The sequence below is a fragment of the Microtus ochrogaster genome, chromosome 8, assembly GCF_000317375.1.
Source record: "Microtus ochrogaster isolate Prairie Vole_2 chromosome 8, MicOch1.0, whole genome shotgun sequence".
Lineage (NCBI taxonomy): Eukaryota > Metazoa > Chordata > Mammalia > Rodentia > Cricetidae > Microtus > Microtus ochrogaster.
In genome coordinates, this window is record NC_022015.1 from 25,618,540 (window position 1) to 25,640,771 (window position 22,232).

General features: G+C 48.8%; 2 protein-coding genes across 6 annotated transcripts in view; both read right to left on the minus strand.

Moving 5' to 3' along the window:
* Positions 1–22,232, minus strand: part of Fam53b (family with sequence similarity 53 member B) — a 120,036-nt gene that overhangs the window by 85,735 nt on the left and 12,069 nt on the right. The window contains exon 1 of one of the 5 annotated variants that reach the window (XM_013347897.2): positions 17,164–17,442. The exons of 1 other annotated variant lie outside the window; for it this stretch is intronic. The gene's annotated coding sequence lies outside the window, so the exon portion shown is untranslated. Of the gene's footprint in view, positions 1–6,400; positions 6,662–17,110; positions 17,129–17,163; positions 17,443–22,232 lie in introns of those variants that run through there. 3 more of the 5 variants (XM_026781565.1, XM_026781562.1, XM_026781563.1) reach the window with 3 other exon arrangements.
* The window catches only part of Eef1akmt2 (EEF1A lysine methyltransferase 2), a 46,187-nt gene continuing 44,551 nt past the window's right edge, over positions 20,597–22,232 (minus strand). Inside the window, exon 7 of the transcript XR_001229004.2 lies at positions 20,597–20,929. The gene's annotated coding sequence lies outside the window, so the exon portion shown is untranslated. The remainder of the gene's footprint in view (positions 20,930–22,232) is intronic.

Here is a 22,232-nt window from a genome sequence, read left to right on the forward strand (position 1 = left end):
TCACATGTACTCACTCATTGGTGGTTTTTAAACATAAAGCAAAGAAAGCCAGTCTACAAACCATAATCCCAGAGAACTTAGACAACAATATGAATACGAAGAGAGACTTACATAGACATAATCTACATGGGAAGTAGAAAGTAGAAAAAGACAAGATCTCCTGAGTAAAGTGGGAGCATGGGAACCTTGAGGGAAAATTGAAGGGGGGAAGGGAGGAGCAGGGAGGGGAGCAGAGAAAAATGTAGAGCTCAATAAATATCAATTAACCCCCCCCAAAAAAGAACCAAGCTTATTAAGAGATGCCAAAAATGCTATACTCCTTTATACAATCCTGTGATGTTTAAATCTTGTCAAGCAACTGAATCATCAGTGAGACCTGGAGGCACATGCTTGTAATTGAGAAACTGGGAGGTAGAGGCAGGAGGACTAAGAGTTCAAGACCAGCCTTGAATACCTAACAAATTGGAGGCCAACCTGAGCTCCATGGCCAACCAGTCTAGAAACAGGGTGGTGAGTAGGGGCTGGGAGATGGGTCAGAAGGTAACGGTCTTGGCTGCCAAGTCTAACAGCCTGAGTTTGATGCCCAGCATCCATGCAAAGGTAGAACAAAAGGGGGCTAGAGGAGTGGGTCAGCGGCTAAGAGCACCGGCTGCTCTTCCAGAGGACCTGGGTTCAACTCCCAGCACAGATGATGGCTCAGGAGTATCTGTAACTCCAGTGTCAGGTAGTCAGCCATCCTCTTCTGGCCTCCACAGGCATTGCACATGTGCGGTACACAGACACACATGTAGACAAAATACCTGTGCATATAAAACAATTTTTTAAACTTTTTAAGTGGAAGGAGAGAGCCAAGTCCAGAAAATTTTGCTCTGACTTCCACATGTCCTCCATGGCATAGACACTCACTCACAACAAAAATAAATAAAAATTTTAAAATAAATTGTTTAAGTCAGGTGGTGGCGGCTCACACCTTTAATCCCAGCACTCAGGAGGCAGGCAGATCTTTGAATTTGAGGTCAGCCTGGTCTACAGAGTGAGTTCTAGAACAGCCAGGGAAGCACAGAGAAATAGATAGATGCATTAATTAATTAATTAATTAATTAATTAAGAAATCAAAGGGTGGAGCTAGAGTGAAGATCAGCAATTAAGAGAGGGTACTACTATTGTAGAGGGCCTGCGTGCAGCTTCCAGTGCCCATGCCAGGCAGCTGACAACTGCCTGGAACTCCAGCTCCACTGGCATCGGAGGCCTCTGGCCTCCTCAGACAGCTGCACCACATACACACACCTCACACAGACACACATGCACACACTCTCTCACACACACAATGAGAAACAAATAAATCTTTTCTTTCTTTTTTTTCTTTTTAAGCAAAGAGTGGGGGCAGGCAGACAGAAGTCCAAACATTGGTAAATTGCTGGGCCAAATGAACTGTGAGGACCACATCTGGCCCCCAGACCACCACTGTGCAAACTGTGGTCTGAACGCTGGTAACTATTCGGATCCCTGAAGACATTCAGCCATTTTAAGCTTTCTACTGGTTGGAACAGCCATATGGACCAGCTTTGGTCTTAGAAATCCACACACATGTGGACCCATCTGCATCACTCCCCAGCTCAGCCCGTGAGACGACAGAAGGCCTCACATTGACGAGGAAACTCAGACTGAGCAACTGTGTGCATCAAAGTTGACCCTTGAGTCTCCTAAGCCCGGGGCAGGCCTGCCCCTCCAACCACGAACTGGAGAGGTGGTGAACCAGTCCTTTCTAGGCTGTGCCATGTCTTCTTTCTAAGAGTACGTTTACCTTTATGAACAGAGGGATCTGAGTTCTGTACCACATCCCTGGGACATCTTCCTCTGGCCTCTCCCCTAAGGTGGGGTTGGGGACAGAGAGAAATCCCATGTCAAACGGTTTTATCTGGGCTGATGAAGAAGCCCCTCTGGGCTGCTGGCTTTGGTTACAGCATCACGAACAGCTGCTCCCTCCATCCTGACTACAGAGGATGGAGGGTTCTATTTTGATGACTTCGATGCAAGATACAGAAACAGCAGGGGAGTTTCCTTTAATTCAAAATATCCTAGGACAAATGAAAACTTCTTGTACCATAACAACACAGTCAAAGGGAAACTTGTATAGAGCTTGATTTCTAAAATGTCACCCCACAGAGAGCAACCGACATCTCTGCCCACTGTCTGTGACAGAAAAAAAAAAAAAAAAATGTGGTCGGCGAAGCCATCCAGAAGAGCCAAAGTGTTCTCTTTTAAAGAGCAACTTGGACTGTGACTGGGGACCAAACTAGGTGAGAAAGACAGATTCCATCCCACGGGGTCCACACTCACTGGCCTAAGGCTCAAGCTTGGTTCATCCCTGTGAGTCAGGCCCAGTCCAACTGCAATACAATATACGGCTGTACACACGGACACTCAACCAATGCCACTTCTGCAAGGGAAAAGCAGGGAGCCCTCACACAGCGGAACCAAGGTTCTTCCTGAAGGCAAACAAAACTCACCCCCTTTCTCAGTGCTGGGACAGCAGTTTTCCATGCTCTCCCTGGCCACTGGCTAAAGCAGGACCCAGAGGAGCTGTGGGAGTGGCTAGCTGGAGACAAACACTGCCAAAAGCACAGAGGGATGACAGGACAGCCTGCGGTCAAGTTTGTCCTCCCAAGGCTATCCCAGGATCTTTTCCCCTTTGGAAACAGTTTCCCACATACATCCTCCCAACACCCAATGCCCTCCTCCCTACCACTCGGAACTTCTTTCATGAAACTATTACAGGGCTCAATTTATCAGACTTGTCCAGTCTTCTCCTTTTCCACTCCAGCCCAGGGTCCAGAATTCTTCGTGCATCTTACTTATGCATTTTAGAACATTTCCACTCCGAGAGAAAGGGAGTGGGGATGATCTGCAGACGGAGTGAAGACTCCGGTTAGCTTTATGCTTGACACCACAGCCCATTTCAGACCAGCTTCCGTCCACGCTGAGTCCATCAGCAGGTACCAGTAAGATGGAGAGGGTCCTGGCACTCCTGCCTCAGTAACTGGCTCCAATGAACCAGAAACCATGCTCCTCTCATTCATCTCTACACCCAGGCTGACTCTGCCCCTGATCTGCCTCCCCAGAGATTCCCATGTGGGAACGCACACTCGGGCCACGCAAGCCCAGAACCACGCTTTAGCCTTACCTCCTACCACTCGCCAGGGTGCACTGGGGCTTGCCACTGCCACATTTTCAGAAGGCCTCCGGACATCAGTTAGCACAGGAGCTAGCACTCCGAGTGGAGAAAGGAGTCCTATCTGCTGCCTGCAGCAAGCGTGGCCACAGCACCAGGTCAGAGACCCTCCCATCCCATCCCAACAGAACAGTGACGATTCTGGCAGGTCCAGCTGCAGCAGCAGAGAGCATATTCTGTATACAGGAAAACCGACTGCTGCAGATTTCCAAAGGGCCCAGCATGCAAATGCTCAGGGCTCCTGTGGGCTTAGCTAAAGAGGTCAAAGGGCCCGAGGGAGCTCTGAGCTCAGAGGGAGGAGCTGGGGTTACAGTATGAAGAGGGACAGAGCTATGGACTACTTACAGGATCACAGGTCAGGGGGCAGCGCTGCACACATCATGCCCTCTGCCTGGGCAGATACTTCCCCAGCCCTCAGAGGAAATGAGCTCATTTCCAAGTCTGTGTCTTTAGGCCAAGGAGCTCTGGTGTCCATCCTCTTACCAGACTGTCTCCTCCGCACTGCTAGGTCTCTGAAATTTAGACTTTCCACACGCTGGGAAACAAGCCTAGGGCCCTCTCTACCTGGCCTAGTCTACAGGGAGGACAAGGTTGCATGTCGATGCTCTGTAATACGCAGACTCGCAGTGGCTGCTTCACACTGAGAATGTGACCAATGCTTCGGAAGAACTCAATTTCGCATTCCATTTGGTTTCATGTGGCCTGCGACTACCGCCCTGAACGGCACAATCTGGTGTACGGAACATCATATAAGGAGAGGGTCAGGACTTTCTGCACAGAGCCAGACAGGAAGCAGTTCAGGCCTCGCAGACCGTCTGGTCTAGAAACTGCTGTAGCAACTTGAAGGCAGTCATGGAAAAGGGTGTGGCTGGGGTTAGAGAGATGGCTCAGTGGTTAAGAGAGCTTGCTGCTTTTCCAGAGAGGCCCTGAGTTTGATTCCCAACAGCCATGTCAGATGGCTCACGGCTGTCTTTGACTCCAGCTACAAGGGAGCCTCTGGTACCTGAGGGCACCTGCACCCACAGGTACATACCCACACCTACACATAACGGAAAATAACAAAAATAGATTTTTTTTTTTAAGAAATGGGTGTAGCTGTCTTTCAACACAACTTTATTTATAAAAGCAAGCAGAGGCCAGGCAGTGGTGGCGCGTGGCTTTAATCCCAGCACTAGGAAGGCAGTGGTAGGTGGATCTCTGTGAGTTCAAGGTCAGCCTGGTCTACAAGAGCTAGTTCCAAGACAGGCCCCAAAACTGCAGAGAAACCCTATCTCAAAAAACAAAAAACAAACAAACAAACAAACAAGCAGAGGGCCAGATTTTGTCATATGGTTACAGTTTGCCAAGACCTGCACATTCTGCTAACCCTTAAAGGTGTCAATACAGCTCAATGAGAGAGCACAGGCTGGCACATGTGTGTGGTCTTGGTCTGATACACATGCATGCACACGCACACACACACACACACACACACACACACACACACGAGAACAACAGCACTCACCTCCCAATGTGGTTAAGGGATTAAAAGAGAAGACTAAAAAGACATTCAACACCTCGCTCACCCTCCCCAGCCCCTGTAAGCACTGGAGCTCTACCAGCCATGTTGATGGACTAAACAAAAGCAGGAGAGTCCTGCGGGCTCTGCCCCACGCCATCCTATGTCTCTATTATGTATGCCACTGCTGTGGGTTCCCAGGCTACAGGTGAGGAAAATCCAGCCAGAGAAATACAACCAGGTCTCAAGGTCAAATGCAACCAGGCTCCTAGTTCTTGGCTCTCTGCCAGGATCTCTTGTTCTCAAGTCACCCCAACTGGTGGTGGCCCAACCAAAGCACTGCCTGACCAACTGTACCATTTGTACCGTGCTGGACTTCAGCGGAAGAAAGCATACAGAAGCACACAGTCATGGCTGGAGAGATGCCCAGTGTTGAAGAGCATTTACTACTCTTGCAGAGGATGGGGTTTCAGTTCCCAGTACCTCCCTGGAAGCTCGCAACTATCTGTAACTCCAGTTAGAGGCCCTCTTCCGATCTCCACAGACACCAGGCACATGCGTGCTCTACAGACATACACACACAGGCAAATACACACACACACATCAAATAAAAAGTTTTTAAAAATAAAGAGTGAGCCAATAACATCTTAAGGGTTCTAAGACATCAAGTTCCCCTGGGTAAAGTTCTGGACTCCGTGCCATCACCAGTAGGCGCAGGAACAGCCTTCCATGGTAGCTCCCTTTCTACCACGCAGGATCCCAGGTCACACGACCTCTGGTACACTGGAGAGCCAGGTGAATTCAGGCTGCTGACCGCTGCTGACCACAGCACCGTCTTCCCACGAGGCCTCCAAAATGGAAAACGGCTGTCCTGTTCTTGGCCACTGTTCTCTGAACCGCCTTCCAGAGTCACACAGACCTCGGCAGGATCAGGCCAGCTCCAACAGGAACAGAGTGAAAACTTGCTCCTTACTCTACTTGGGATGGAGCTTTCGGTCCCACCCAGGCACAAAGGGCCACCCAGTGTTCCTTTTCCAATCTACCATGGTTATCAGCAAAGGTCACTTGGACCACCCCTTCTCCAGAACCGCAAAACACAACCATGAGCCAAACCTAGCACCAGCAGCAACCCCCCAAAACTAAACAACGGCCAATCAGGGAGTAGGCACTCTGCCTCACAGGGAGGAGCAACTGGGCCCAGCTCTCTCCTCAGCCCCAGCTCAGCACTGAAAACTAGGCCTTCTCTCTCCAGGGATCCTTGAAGCCCAACAGTCCAGACATCTCACCATGTCCCTTCCCATGTTCAGTTCTCCCACCAACTGCACAGGCGTGGCTGTGCTTGGCTGTTCTCTCCCAAATACAGAGGAAGGACTGGGCTGGGTCAGGCTTGTCACATCATTGGTTCAAAGCCCAGCAGGAAGTCACCAGGCCAGGAAGCTCTCTGCAGAGGAAGAGAACAGACTGCTGGCCACGCACTTATGTCGCAGAGAGAGAACCAGGCCACATAACTGTGACCTTCCTACAGTCTTTTCTAGGACGCACAAGGCTAGGCCTAAAAGTCATACAATCTAAAAGAAAGAAAAAGTGCTTCCCCAAGGCAAGTTACACCCCGTTCAGCTGTGGTCTACCGCACTGGGTGGCCTGGCCATCGGATCCACACTGGGTCTCACCTCCGGTTCTGGCCATGTCATCCCTTTCACTGCAGAGAACAGCTCACCTTTGAGCCAGGTTCAGTCAGGCCCAATCTGTGGCAGCCTTCCTGGGAATGAGAGGAACGGGAGGCTCAGTGTCCCGTCCCACCTCGGTAGTCCGCGATGATGAGCAAAGCCGACAGGGCTTGGAAGAGACACCCAAAGAGCCAAGCCGGGCTGCTACCTCCTCACAGCTTCCTTATTTTTCTTCCTTCTCCTCCTCTGGGCCAGAGTCACATGCCACACAGTCAACTGGGCCTGGAATCTGGGCTGGCATCTGAGGGCCATGAGGCTCAGAAGGGCCAGCAGCCAGCAGTCAGGTGACCCGGGCAGGCCATTCCCCAGTGCCTGTGTCAGCAACTCCCCCACCCTTGGAGAACATGCTTCAACAGAGCCCAAGGGGCACTGAAGCTCCTTTTCAATCGCACCAACGTGAGATGCTTTTCTCCCCTTGGTGGTGGCGGGGTGGGGTTGCTCTGCAGTGAATCAGACTTCTTTAATGCACGCTAAGCTGAAACACTGTTACAGTCCAGGCATGGGTGAGATGCGAGCCGCAAGTACCAGGTGGCCCACTGAATGCTCATTGTGACTAAAATAAACTAGACCGTGTCAGCGCGGGTCATACGGGCAGTGTAGGGATAGTCTTGAGCCTGTTCCAAAGTCAAAAGAGCAGGACCCTCAGTCAGTATTACCAAGAAGATGGTACCTAGTGGAGCCGACTGGAGATGATGGACCCAAGCCTGTGGCTTGCATTCCAGAGTTGCATAGACATCCACACAGGCAGACTCAGCTTCAGTGTAAACTGGGTCTTAGTCATCAGGTGGCGTCTAACCACCTGTTGTTTACCACTGGCCCTCACCTGTCTCTTGTCACTGTGGACCACATCCTTCCTAGGTCACTCATTGATCCCCGGTCTGCCCTGTGCTATCACTCCCCAGACACAGAGCCTTCGAACCTGCAAACATTAGCTTGGCATTCCCAGCTCCTAACCCTTGGGCGCTCAAAGTCCAGACCCCTTCAACTTGATACTCCGAGGCCACCCTGGCCTCAGCCAGCTTAGCTTTTCCCATCTGCACGTTTCTCACCTGGTGCTCAGGGTCCCAAGTGTCTGAGAGATGGCTTCTTGCTGCTGCGGTGCCTTCTGCACAGACAACTCTTCTCTGGCCTGCCTGGCTCCTCATCTTCATCTGACCACACCTCTGCTCATCCCTAAGATTCAAGTCAAATGCCACCTCCTCCAAGAAGGTGGCCTGGCCTCAACCCTTCGGCTGGATCTAAGTGACATTCCTAAGCTTCCACTGGACTGTGTGACTCATGGGTACCATTGTCTGCATATCTCCACTACATTAATCACACTGTGGGGCACTCGGTAGAAACCGCAAAAATACACAGTTGGACTGCCATAACCCAAGCCTCAGTGCTGTGAAGATGGAATTTGATTCTTCCACCTCTTAGCTCTTCAGGGCCTAACAGTGTATCAGACTGGTACCTGCCAGATCTGACAAACTCATCTGAGCCCTTATACCATCACTATGGCAGACAGGCTCCATGCTTTCCACAGAAACAGAGACAGGTTCAAAGAGGGAACGCAGTAAGACAGAAGACTAAGGCCAACCCCCAAGGGGAAGGGGCTGCTACAGCATGGAACTTAAGCCCCTCCCCGAATCCCACAAAAAAAAAAAGTTTTCCTCTCTCAAGGGATGTTCCCCCCCAAACTGCAGAAAGCACAGCAGTAAATTGCAGATGCCTACGTGGATGGGTATGGTAGTATATACCTAAAATTCTAGACTCTTCCTGGAAGATGAGACAGGAGGACCACAAAACCAGTCTTAGCTACACAGTGAGTTTGGAGCCAGCCCAGGGAAACTGTTTCACAGAAGAAACAAATGAAAAAACATAACACTGTCTACTCCATCCTCCCGGCAGGAAGCTGAGCTGTGGCTGATAGTAGTAAAATACTCCTGAGACACAGCCAGTGACATGGCCCAGCCTACGCTCCATGCCCAGGACACACATAAAGGGAAAAGGAGAGGGCCAATTCCATGAAGTTGTCCTCTGACTTCTACATGTGCACTATAGCAGGCCACAAGGCCACAAGGCCACACACACACACACACACACACACACACACACACACACACACAACTATGAGCAGCTCCTGAGAAACAAACACTACTGAGTTGACCTCTGGCCTCCACATGCACCTGCACACAGGTGGACCCACGCATGCACACAGGAATGGGCCGCCCACATCAACAGAGGCATTCCAGGCATACAGTCTCTGCCCCATGTCACTGGCTCGAGGGCTCATGAGCTGAAGTGAACTCTTGCTCCTGGAAGAGACTGCGGTCATACTCAGGTGGTGGTGGTGGGTTCTAGAGGAGGTGAGGAGAGTGCTCCAACTGAACCCCACAGCCTCCAGTGAGAGGGTGCTAACAAACCATCAGAGACCGTGCCCCAGCCAAAGGGAGGGGGCACCTATCAGTGACATCAACTGCACACGCTCGGCCACCAAATCTGACAAGTGATGATGGGACCCTCGCCGTCTGTCCACAGGGGAGCGCAGTCACAGTTTCTAGAGAATCTACTCACAGCGGTCAAGCAGAGAGGAGCCAAGATCCCGAGGCCACATCATCATCATCATCATCATCATCATCATCATCATCATCATCATACGTGCATACATTTAATTTCCTATGAGCCCAGAGAAATCATTTTTGATAAACAAAGATTTAGTTTCTTAAGGAGAAAGCTTAAAAGATTTCACTACTTGTAACTCTTGTTTACAACACACACTACAAACTAAATTATAATGCATGATTTCGACTCATCTTCCTGAAAAAGCCATAAGCCCTATGGGCAGAAACTATCAGGTCAGAGGAAAGGCCTGTCAGGAAGAGCTTAAGGTCTCCGTGCTCCGCCCTGTGTCCTTTACTGGATGAGTCCAGGAGTCCTCTGACATTTGCTACTAATGGCCACTGGACTCTACACGTACCCAACCCAGAGGGTGAAGGTTATCATATTCCAGACGAGGGAAGCCAAGGAGGCAGAGTTACCTGCTCCAGGGCACACAGTCAGGCCTACAGCAGGCCTTGGATCTGAACCTGGCACCGATCCCAGAGACGAATGCTAGCTTTGCCTGAAATGACATGGGAACGGTTTTGCCTACAATTCGCTCCAAGTCCCTCTGTGATGCTCAACATCCCCAGTTCTTCCCCCTTCCATAAAAAGGCCCCGGTACACCGCACACTGCCCTGGACCATGACAGAACTCTGTCTACTAGTCACCTCCTATTTTACATCCTTCGCGTGGAAACAATAGCCCCTGTCCTGTCCCATCCCCTGCCCCCTGCCTCCTATTTGCCAGGAGTTTCACAAACATACTTAACTTATCCTCCTAAAAACAGTGGAGCCAAGCAAGCAAGCTGTGGCATCTGAGGCCCAGAGACAATAGCAGACAAATTAGGCCCAGCTAGGAAGCAGTCCGATGCCCACTACCTTATAACTAGGAAAGTCACATGACTGCCTTAAAGGGGGACTTTAAGGAGGCACAGTTCCCAGGGCCCAGTCCCTCGAACCATGCCAAGAGGGTCTACCTTGCATTCTCTACACCGTTTAAAAATGCAGAATCACAGACACACACCCCACCCACTGGCCCTAGGAGACAGACTTCTTCTCTTACCCAAAGGATGGGTAGCAACAAGGGACATTAGCTTTCACCTCTAAACAAGCATAAAGACTTTCCAGTCAGCCAGTGGAACCACCCTCCAGTCCTAGGCCCTTGGCCAGTGTGACTGCCAGAACAAGCAAGGCCTCTTCCAGCTGGGCTCTGTCTGGCAGGGCACTTTGTGCTTCAGCCTGGGAGGGAAGGTGGCCTCCATTGGACAAGGTGAACAGAGCAGACGGCAGCAACCTACCACGTGGCCACCCAAGGCCCCTCCAGGCAGGAATGCACACTGCTTATAGACGAAGGCCTGTTTCCCTTGCACTGATGGGAAGGAATTACAGTATGGCAGAGGCTGGGATCACATCCCAACCACACTCTCAAGAGAGCAAGAGATTTCTCTAAACAACACGGGGCCAGTACGCTGAGCAGCAAGGGCTAATGAAGTAAGGCGGACACTCAGGAGGGCCCAGTGAACGCCTGCAAGATGAACGTGGAAAAACCTGTCCTGGAGAATTCCCCTCTCAGTGCCCTGTACTAGGACCAAGCAACCTACTGCCACACAGATTTGGGACCAAGAGGTCAACACCTTTTTCTGGAAGTCCATCTTCCCCGCGGGCCTTTCCATCCAGACCCATCTCCAAGGCAGGGAACACTAGAGTACCAACTAGGCACACTGACCCACCTGCCTTTCAGCTGAGCTAAGGGTGTGTAGGCAGAGAAGACCACGGCAGTCACTGTCACCCCAAAGCAAGTGAGTGTGCACTGATTGGCTGAAGAACGTGGGATTTGGTCAGCCCGCTGATCTGTGTGAAAACAGATGGTCTGAGGCCGGGATGAGATCACAGTGGTGGGTCAGTAGGGCTACGGATTGCAGAGATGCAGGCTTACTCCTCTCAGGATTGGCATGTGATCCCAGGAGTCACCTTACCTCTCTCTTCCAAATGCCTGAACTGGGAGGTGAAAGGAGCTCTTGCTCGCCAAGGCCACTGGCCAAGTCTCCGTGCTGTAATCCTAAGGATGGCAGTGGGAGGATGGTTCGGAGCTGTGAGCTGTGGCCAGGTCTGACCCTCATTCTCATGGGAAGATGACCAAGATGTGCTCTGGACCTAAACTGCATCTTGCCTTCCCGAAGGGAGCATCTTGTACTACCTCTTCCAGAAAGTGCAGAGAAAGCCTGCTTGAGAAACTACCCCGAAACCACAATCTGGGCAGCCTCTTGGCCTTCCCTAGGTCTGAGGAAGGTACCTCAGAGATCTCAGGAACCCTAAGCAGGGACTGGGTGCCCATAAAAGAAACAGGAACTACCTGGGTGACATCCACAGCGGGCACCTCGCCCAGAGGTGGGTACCTTTCAGATCCTTCTTCAGAGACAAGACAGCAGTGGAAAATTCCAAAGACTTTGCTCCACTCCTTTACAAGAAGGCTCCTAAACCCCGGCTAAAGAGACCAAAATAGGCAGGTTCTACTCTGGTCCCTGGTCTCGATTGTCAAACAGAATCAACTCCGGAACTTTAGAAATACCAGTGCTTGAGTCCCTGATCCCTTCCCCCAGCCCTAGCCATTTGCACAAGTCGTGACATAATCAGGCCTGAGTCCAGGCAACTGGCTTTTTTGAAACCTCTACAGTAAGTAATTCACAGTCATGCTTAAGGACTGCCTTCTAGAAACTCAGCACACAGGGAGCTAGCCCTCCCCCACAGACTCTTTAGAGAAAGGTCGGAGACCAAGGCAGGCAGGCCTTGCTGAGGACCACTCCCCCACAGCACGTCCACACTGAGACTAGCCAGCGCAGAACCATCTGTCTGGGGATGAGGAGTCTGCCCAGCCCTGACAGGGGAAGACCCAGTTCCCCTGTGCTGGAAGATGTGCAATTGTGTTCTCTGATTACTTCAGACATGCAAACAAAATATGATACTGTACAAACCTGGGGTGGCAAGGGCCACAACGTAATTTACTTTGAGACGTCTGAATTACAAATTTAAAAAATAAAAAGCTAGATTAAAAAGCATGCACACACATGGCTTTGGAAGCCCTTCTAACAACCTCTTGAGTGGAAAAAAAAATGGAATCTGAATAAATGGTGAGGCTGGAGCTGCCAAATTTACTTCCTGTTTCCCCCAGAAGGTCACTGGGAATAATTACATTTTCTTGTGAATCTGTCTTTTGTAAAGTTCAAGCAAAACATCTCAGTCTTCCCAGCTAAGGCCCTGACTTTGGGCCTGCAGAAGAAACAACTCAGAGTTCAATAAAAGAAAGAAAGAAAAAAAAAAACCATAGGAAAGGGGGGCAGTTACAATTCTTAAGTTTCACTGCTGTGTTAACAAGACCAAACAAAATTTATGATTTGAGATGAAACTGAACGAGAGCCTCCAAGTTCTCTAGCTGGTATCACTTAGATAGCCTAGGGTAGGGGAAAAGCAGGCTGTGGGGCCGGCCAGCCTCAGCTGGTGCTACCGGCTTCTCTGCCTTCTAGCTGTGTGGCCTTGAATCAGGTACCCGGCCTAGCAGAGCCTCAGTTTCTTCTTCAGCACAGGCTGGCTGTGCACGGGGAGGCCAGGCTGGGGGGGGGGGGGGCTTGTCTGGGTTACAGCCTTAGGGACAGCATCCCATCAGCACAGAGAGAGAATCTCTCTTTGTACAATGGGAGATGGAAAGAGCGGATGGAGGAGTCAGCGGCTGGCCTGCCAACCCATCCTGGGGTCAAACTGGCTGTTTACCAACATGCTTTGCTATCACCTACCTAAGAGTGCTTCCCCGGGAAAAGCCCCTCTAGAGACCCACAAATGCCTCGGAGGTGTTCCTGCTTTCCACGAAGTCCCAGCAAGATCGGGCCACACTGCTCCCATCCCCCCATGCAAAAGACAGCTTCCCCAACAGCCCCCCACAGCAGGAGAGAGAGACCAGTTAAAAGAGTGGGGGTGCCTGTCACACTTCTCTGTAACCCCTGACGTGATGTGAAAGTCTACAAGGTAGACCCTTTGAAATGCAAAATCTCCCAGAGTCCTTCAAATGTGTTTTTATTTTCTCGGGTTCCTAAGGCTGCTTTCAGACCCACCCATCAGCATTTTCCCTCTCAATCAATTGGCATTTAACAACTACCATGGGGGTGGGGGGTGGGGATCAAGGACATCTCTATTTTTTTTTTCCAGAAAAGCTCAAGTGTCACCATTCGCTTGGGGGTGGGGGGATAACTTTGTCCTTGGCTCTAGCCTCCCAGCACCCGCTCTAAAACATCCTGAAGCCAAGTTTCTCCCATTTTATCAGCAAGGCATTAATTTCTGCTCAGAACCTCAGAATATTTTCGTAGACAAGAATACAAGTTCCCTCTGACCCAGGTTTCCTTAAGATTAAGACAGAAACCATCAAAACCACAGCCCCAAATGTACAAAGGCCAAACCTTCAGCAAAAACCATGTGCACTGGAGGTTAAGTCCAAGGAGTTACCTGAAAACAGTGTTGTTTGGCACAGACAATTACGTCACCATACGAAGAACCCGAGGGAATGGAAACTGCTTTTGAATATAGACTTTTCAGCGGTGTGGTCATTAATCATGTTAATGTAAACCGCACTAAAACAAAAATTTTCTAAGCAAGTCTCAGGGCACATCAGCATATCTAAGCCCCTGGGTTTGTTTCCAGAGTTCACATCCCAGCAAGCAGTGAAGCTACTGTTAATGGGGTCAGCTATTACTAAGCAGTGCCCCAACCCTGGAGAATAATAAAGGTGACTGTGGTGTATAGAAGAAAAAGAAAAAGAAAAACCTTCATGAAGTCAGGCAGGAAACAAACAGAAACTAACCAGAGAAGGGGAGTGAGTGCAGGAGTTTTGGGAAAATGTATTCATTGAGCAAGTGTGAACACAAACGCCTCTGGGGACGGTGTTTAAGAAAGGAGAGCAGTCAGCATTTCTGGCAGCACCCAAGTCCCTGGGCAGGCTCTGTTTTGAAGCGTGGAGGGCAGGGCAGCAGCTGGACAAGGCGAGGAGGAATGGAGCCCAGCAGAGCTAAGCAGCACTGAGCCCAGCCAGACCCAGCCATGTGCTTCGTGTTGGCAACAAACCGGTTCTTTCGAGAGAGGAGGAGTCTACGAAAAGGACAGCTGCAGCAGCAAAGCAAAAGCAGAGAGGCAAAAACCTCAAGAAAGCCCCGAGATTGGGGCTATCCCCTGAAGTTCAAACAAAAACAAACCACCTTTGGGGTTTGCAGAACTACTTCATCTATTAACACCCCCTCCCCTCATTGCTGGATCAATTAAACAGAGCCTGTCCACATCTGTCCACATCTGGTTTCCATATAAAACCAAAACTTGTACTATCAGCATATTACATAACAAATTATGCCTGCAGGTTTCTTTTATTACACATCAGAGAGGTGTGCATGGTGGTTGTGGTAATGATGGGGGTTGGGCTGACCTGGGGATTTAAGTCTTTTTTTTTTTTTTCCTCTCAAGGGCACAAATAAGAAGTTTTCCAGACTGTGAATAATTTAACCCTAGAAAGTCTCACGCCCGAATGACAGATCAACCAAGTCTGTGGACCCAGCCCTCAGTCCTCAGTGCCAGCTGGAGAGGAGTGGGTTGAGAAGGGTGTGCATTTTAAAGCGCTCTGCAGGCACCAGGTTTGCTCCACAGTGTCCCCTGCTGACAGTATTTAAACATAGCTCATCATGAAGGGGAGGAGAGAGCTAGCAGGCCAGAAGAACAGCCTTGGCTGAGCTCTCACCAAGGGTCAGACACTGGCTAAAGGGACTCACTTAAAGCAAACCCAGCTTCCACGGAACTAAAGGACGGGAACGCTAGGGGATACCAAAGCAATCAACAGGGTGCAAAAGAAAGATTAGGAGGGACGGAGGGAGGGAGGGAGGGAGAGAGACACACAGATAGACAGACAGACCAGGAAATACCAGGGTTTCCTGTAAAAATATCAGTTGAGTGATTCCCCTTGAAGTATCTTTCTAAAGCCCTTTCCCTCACATACCTACTATGCTAAAAGGGGAGAGACTGATTAGAATTATTATCAACCAAAACAGTAAACTACCCCATTATCCTGCCTCGAACACCCTTAAGTCCACATCTCAGCAATCGCACGCCAGCTTTTCCATGATACTTGCTCTGATGTTAAAATGAACATACAACAAGCTCGTCTTCTGAGGGGGAAAATAACAAGTCCCCGAGCAGAGCAGCTTTGAACTGGTCTTCGGCGCATTGTGGTCCCTGTTTGGACATTTGGGAGAAACCCATAGGCATTCCCCAAGCCTCTTAGATAGACTTCTTGCTTACCACAGCATCCAGAAGCAGGATCTGTACACTCCTGGATGTACAGCTACAGTTAGTAAACTGACGACTCAAACCATCTTTAACTAACAGGGGTCTATCACCTGGAACAAGTTAGTTGTTTTCTGCTAATCTAGTGCACAGCAAAGGGCAGGTGGTGGTGGTGAAATAGCTCCAGACCTTCAACTCACTGTCAAAACTGTAACTGAGATAAATCCCTGCTAAGTGGACAAATTAAAATGAAACCAAAACCTTGCCCAGTCAGGAGCAGTGAGTTTCAGGGGTGGGCAAACTCCACTCTTTCCTAGGACCTCAAATCAAATCGCATCTTTTTAAACTGGAGTCCAGGATTCAGCAAGGAGGGATTCCCCCTTCCAGACGTGGAGACTGCTGGGAACACATATGCTAGCATGTCATTTGGAGGTCTGCTAATAAGCTGAAGGAGCACAAGACGTTTGCCTGGCTTCCTGAGCCAATAAACAATGCCATTCCAACTCTTGAAGCAGTCAACAGAAAACAGTCCCTTTTCTCCACCGTCCAACAATTCAACAAACATTTGTTCCTGTTGAACAACCTTCAGCCAGGCTCCATCTGCACCAACTCCTGCGAGATAAGCACCACGGAGGCGGTGGCGGTGGCGGTGGCGGTGGCGGCGGCACAAATGCCCTGCCCAGGGGCCAACACCGGAATGCAACCCACGGCGGGGGCCACTTTCCCAACACCACGGAGTCCGGATTCTACCGTATGGAATACTCAAGAGTGTGGCCTATAGGAGGCAGAATCCCATTCACCAAATGCTGCAAAGAGGTTTTCTTTGTTCGCCATGGTACTAAGTACAGTACGTGTTAATGAACCCGGCGGTCAGAAGGAGCACGCTTGGCATCAAGGAGCGTCCGAAGGCGACGGTCCAGAGCAAGCCTGCCCAGGCAATTCTAGGACCATGTCCCGCACCCCAAGCATTGTTTCCCTGGTGCGGAGGTGTAAGAGGACCTACGGGGGGTGGGGGTGGGGGGTGCCCGAGAAGACACTGAGGGCAACTCAAACCACAGACCTCTTCGGATTCTGGGATTTCAAGCCTCTTTCGTCCCGGTCCCACCAAGAGAAACCCCTAGTTGGGAACCTGACTTCCACCGGCTCGCAAATCAAGGAATGGCAAAAAATGTGACTAGACTAGTATCCTGTGACGGACGGCCCTCTTCGCCATGTGCAAAAACCACGCCAGCACAGGCGACCCCCACTCGGCAAGCCCTGGCCGCAGCCACGCCGCCGGCTTTCCCTCGCGAGGCAAAGCGCCCTCTCACCCCCTTCGCCACCTCTCGGGCCAGTCGGGCAGTTTTGGAGTCGTCCCTGCGCACCCACATCCCGGGGGTGGCGGGTGTAAACTTCCGCGAACAAAAGAGTTGTCTGCAAACGATGCAGAACTTCGGGGCTCAGCGCCTTCGCTACTGCCACAAGCCGTGGCTCAAGTTGAGCCTCAGAGGAGGCTGCCCAGGACGCAGCCGTCTCCGCGGCCGGCTGCCCACCCCGCGGAACACAGACTTTTCTGCAGCTCCAGGTTTGCTCTTCCCCCGCCTGCGCGCTGACAAGTCTCACGCCTGCACCAGGGCAAACGAGACTGGGCGCCAGCAGAAACCACCCGATCCGCAGCCTAACAAGGAGAAAGAGGGGAAGAAAGCCAGCAGCATTGGGGAAGAAAAGAGCGAGCGCAGCGCACGCGAACCGGGCTTCCCCCACCGGCGCCCGGAGCACGCACCGACCCCGCTCCGGACCAGTCCCCAGGCGCGGTTGCCCAGCCGGGTCGCTTACTGTGCGCGCCGGACGGGGGCCGTCACAGCTAGTGCTCGCCAAGTCGTCCGGGTTGCCCGCCCGCGTCTGCCGTGCGCACGCTCTCTTGCCGGCGCCGAGCGCTTTGTACCGAGCGGCTCCCGGGGAGGAGGAAATCGACTTGTCACTTCCTGAACTGTTTGCAACTCGTCCCTTTAACTGGCCTCGGCCAGGCCGACAGTGCCGCCGCCGGGCCGCCCGACCGCGGCTGCGTGAACTCAGCGGCGCTGTGCGGGCGGCGTCGCGGCCCGGGCGCCCGGCGTGCCGCTAAGAGGTGCAGTGCGCGCAGCCGCCGGTGGGCGGGGAGTGGGGGGGGGGTCGCGGCGCGCCTCCGGCAGGGTGCCGGGTGTCCAGCGAACCCGCACCGCGCGTTCCTCGCGCCTGGAGGCCCCGTTCGCGGGAAATAGCCCCGCACGAGTCAAGACCGAAACCCAGGCCGCATGGGCCAGCTTCCGGGTTAGGCTTCGCAGTTTAAAAGAAGGGATCCTATCTAGGGCGAACAGGATCGCAAGGGATGGGGGAGGGCCCTGGAACGGCCACACTTTAGGATAATAAAGCACTGTTCCTGACTTTGGGTGCGATCGAAATAGAGGAATTTGTTCTTCAGATGCCACATCCAAAATACATGCAACTGGCGAAGGAAGGATTTGCGGTTGCTAAGCAGAGGCAGGGCATGTTTAGTTCTGTAACTTAGGATGTTGACTTAAGTGCAGGAATGTAACCCTGATAGAATAAGCAGAGTATTTTCATTGTGCGGCTCACCTGGGGGAGGGGACCATGTTCCTTGTGAAACGAAGTCCTAGATTTCCTATCACTCCTTCCTGCCGATGTGTGTTATTAACCTTGTATCCAAAAAGAGATTTTTTAGAGTTGTTTTTTAAGTCCCTATGCCCGATTTGCGTTCCCCTTTGCCAAAAAAACAAAACACCTCATTACTTTACATGGATTGTGTCTGCACTGTTTGAATGGTTCTATTCATAAATCAGGAAACTTTTTCTGTTGCTTCTAGGAACATTTAATTGGTTTTAATCCAATGTTGAAATCCCAGTATCAAACATAAATGAACAATTAACTTTTTGAGTTTGTGTGCACTTGGGAAAACTATCAGATTTCATGGCTATTGCTGAAATATTTCAGTTTGTCACCACACTGGACCTATTCTTTCCAGAAGAGCATGAGCTAACCTCATTCAGACTGACTACAGTTCATTCTAGAGATTCTGCCATAAGATTAAGATGCTCATCAGAAAAAGTCTGTTCATCTCAGAGATGATGTAAACACAATCAGATCACCCCAAAGAAGCCGAAGTGTCCTAACATCTAGAATACAAAGACGCTCATATCCAAAATACATTATTTTCTTTTTTAAAATGTGTTATGAGCCAATTAGGAATAAGAACCACGTGTTCTGTCAAAGGAAGGTATACTTAATGTCATTTCCCTTCCAGAAAGTCACCTTATCTCAGTACCACCACCTTGCCTCCAAGCGCTGTTAAGGATCGAGTTTAATGCACTAACTTTATTGGGAGGCCTAGAGTGACTCCTGCTGGCAAACATTCAGTTTATCCCTGCAATTACTAGTTCATTGGGTCAACTTAAAAAATCAAGATGCCAGGGGTCCTACGCCTGGAAACAATTATTGCAACCATTATTCTTGTAGCTTTCAGGACCATGTTAGTCTCATGAAATTCCAAAGATGGGGGTTATGGGGCAGTTCCTTTGCTCTAACACCTCTTTTTCCAACCCTAAACAGCCTGTTTTTCTGGTTCTTAGCCTTTCCTGACAGTACCTAGGACTAAAACTCCTGCTTAAGGAGCTGAACTTTCCAATGTAGTTGTCTAAATCTCAATCTTCAACACTAAAAAGACATATATATTAAGGCTGTCAGTCCTCTATAAAAGTTATCACACATTTGATTCTTAATGTTAAATGTGGTCTCTTATTATAAAAAGTTCTGTCCACAAAGCTGCTGTATTAAAGTTTTGTTTCATTTAGAATAGACACAAAGCCAGTCAACTGAATTTAAGATTAGGTAAACAGCAGCTGGGAAGAGGGAGGGAGTTCGACTGTCTACCTTTGTTCATGCTTAAATGGTCAACCAAATCAGAACCAGATTTATAGAGTACAACCAGACGCCTAAACACAAATTCATAGGCCAATTCAGAAATAAGTCCACAAATCTAAAAAACGACCACTTGTAACTCTGCCATTATCCTGGATAAATACTAACCTGATTAAAACCATGCAACACCCCAGAAAGTATAAAATGCAAGGATTACTTTGTCTCTTGCTCTAAGACCAATATGGGACCCAGGGATAAATAAAGCAATACTGGTTCTTTTGGCTTTCCCCCAAAAGAAGAACTAGCAAATAGAGGGCTGTTTGTGTGTACAGTCTGTCACTGAGTATCCCTGTTACAGCTCCTCAATCCCAAGCTCAGACCTCTTAAGCAACAGGAGACAATAAGGGTGTATTTTATTAAGAAAGGGTGTAACCAACTATAACTTGTATCAACAAGCTAAAGAAGTGTTCACCTAAGCACATCTGTGGAGAGGGTAAAGGTTGCATTTGATATATACTAAGGAGTGTCTAAGGCAGTTAGTGTATGTTTTATTTTTATGCCTTTAGAACCACATCAGTGTGATGTTCTGTGATGTTCAAACAACAAAGAACTAAGCTTTGAAGTTTGAAGTCAGTGCCAGTAACTGTTCAGTTTCACATCTATCTATACCTATGTCTAAGAGTACACCACTAAAACTTGTAAGAAACTAACCATAGGAATTCATTTAGGGTAACAAAGTAAACTAAACATGTTAGACATGTTATACATTGGGCCCAACAGCAGTATGCAGATGCTTGTGTACCAACTCCTTTATTCAGCTTCTAAAAGCCACTGCCTCTTTGTCACACTGTTGTATCAAAAGCCAGTCACTCACATTTCACACTGTTCTTTCTACATCTGAAAAGACCTTTTTTTCCCAAGCAAAACCTTTTAAAATTGCTTATAATAGATTATGGGAAGACAGACATCAGCAAATCCACCTGAAATGTTTTCAAAGAGATTGGCTACTGAGAGCGAGCTGATAAAAAATACTTCTTTGGAAAATATGTAAAGTTTTTGGTCCGATTTAGAAGGCAAAATCTGGGCCCATCATGGGGCAATTTTCTTATGTGAATCTTACTCAGAAAAAGTCTGCATTTTTTACCACATCTACACTGAATTACAACTAATAGGTCTACCTATGTAAGAAACATGTTATAATACACGGATCCTTTCGTTTTTTTCCTATGCTTTTTTATCCACCTATGAAAATAAGTTACAACCTTAGGGCTATAATATTTGTGTGCTAGATATATAAAACACATGACATTTTAGCCAATTTAGAAGCATTTCAATTCTTAAGAGGAAAATTGCATTTTTAAATCCAAAAATAAATCAAATTTATTTTCATTGAAAAATAACCACAGCAGTGAATTTAATGATACTAATCTCATTCCTTTGATACAAAATAAGAGTTGAAAGCAGTATGGAGAGCAATGACTATTGAAATCTGCACATGCGAAGCTGTGCTGCTTGGTAACCAAATGTCTAGCACCATTGAGGTACGAAAGCATGCCAGCTGGGACGGCATTGTGCACCACAAAGTGTGGGTTGTAAGCCTATGTCCTGAGCACAAATCCTGGTTTCCAAGTTGGCAGGTGCTGAAAACACAGCAAATGTCACGCTTGCAACTCTGGACGGAAGACCTCTGGGTAAGGCAAGGTAAAAAGAACTCAGTGAGAGTTAAAACTTGAAAATTCAAACAATTTGGTAGTAACTTTTTTAAAGTTCCTACTGACTATTATTATTATTATTATGATGTGCTACAAGAAAACAGAGGGATGAAAAGCAGACATTGAGGCTTATTAACAGTAAACAAATAGGGAAAAGTGTAATAAAAGCATATGAAAGCTTACTAAGCCAGTCTTATTAGTCCAAGACTAAGCTTCGAAAACCTAGGGGGCTGGAGTCTGAGGAGTTTGGAGCACTTATTTATTGCCTTTGTAGAGGACCTGGGTTCAATCCCACCATTTTAATGATGGCTCCAGAGGATCTGATGCCCTCTTCTGGCCTTTACAGCCACCAAGCACACACATGGTGCACACATAAACATGCTGGCAAAATATTTATACACGCAGAATAATTCTTAAAAAATTTTTACAAAAAACATACCCTCTGATGTATTTGTGACAGAAACTGAAGTGGACTTTAGCGTCACTACCACACAACTAGTCATTTACAACAATTTTCCTGTCACTCCACCAAAAGCAGCTAAAACAAGGAACAGTGGTGGTACACGCCTTTAATCCAGCACTAGGGAGGCAGAGGCAAGAGGATCTCTGTGAGTTAAAGGTCAGCTTGATCTATAGAGCAAGCTCCAGGACAGCCAGGGCTGTTGCACAGAGAAACCCTGTCTCAAACAAAATAAAACAAAACAAAACAGAAAAACACTTCAAGCTTTTTCTTATTTTTTAGAATTCATTTAGTATTTACAATACAAACCCAAATTATTTTTCCCTGTTGAGCCTATTGTATAAGGCACTGCCTCAAGGTAAACCTATTTTTAATCTGGCCATGCTGGTAAGTTAAAAACTACTGATATCCTTCCTATTCCCCTCAAAAGGACAACAGGACATTTTCCATTCATTATCGAGGAACCAGGAATAGTTCATGATTTCACAGGTTTAAATTTACAATCTAAATCCTGAATCCTTTAGTTTTAAAATCCAAAGGGGGGAAATTTTGTCTCTGGGTCTATCAGGATGGACTGGAACACCATGACAACATTCACCCAGGCTGCAAACTTGTGAATCTTTTCACTCTCCAACAGTTTGTCATTCTGGGTGTATCCAAACGCTAAGGCCTTTTGTTTTCATTCACGCCATTGTCATTTTCAGAAGGATGAGATTCACCTGGTTCTTTTTTTTTTTTTTTTTTTTTTTTGGTTTTTCGAGACAGGGTTTCTCTGTAGCTTTGGTGCCTGTCCTGGAACTAGCTCTTGTAGACCAGGC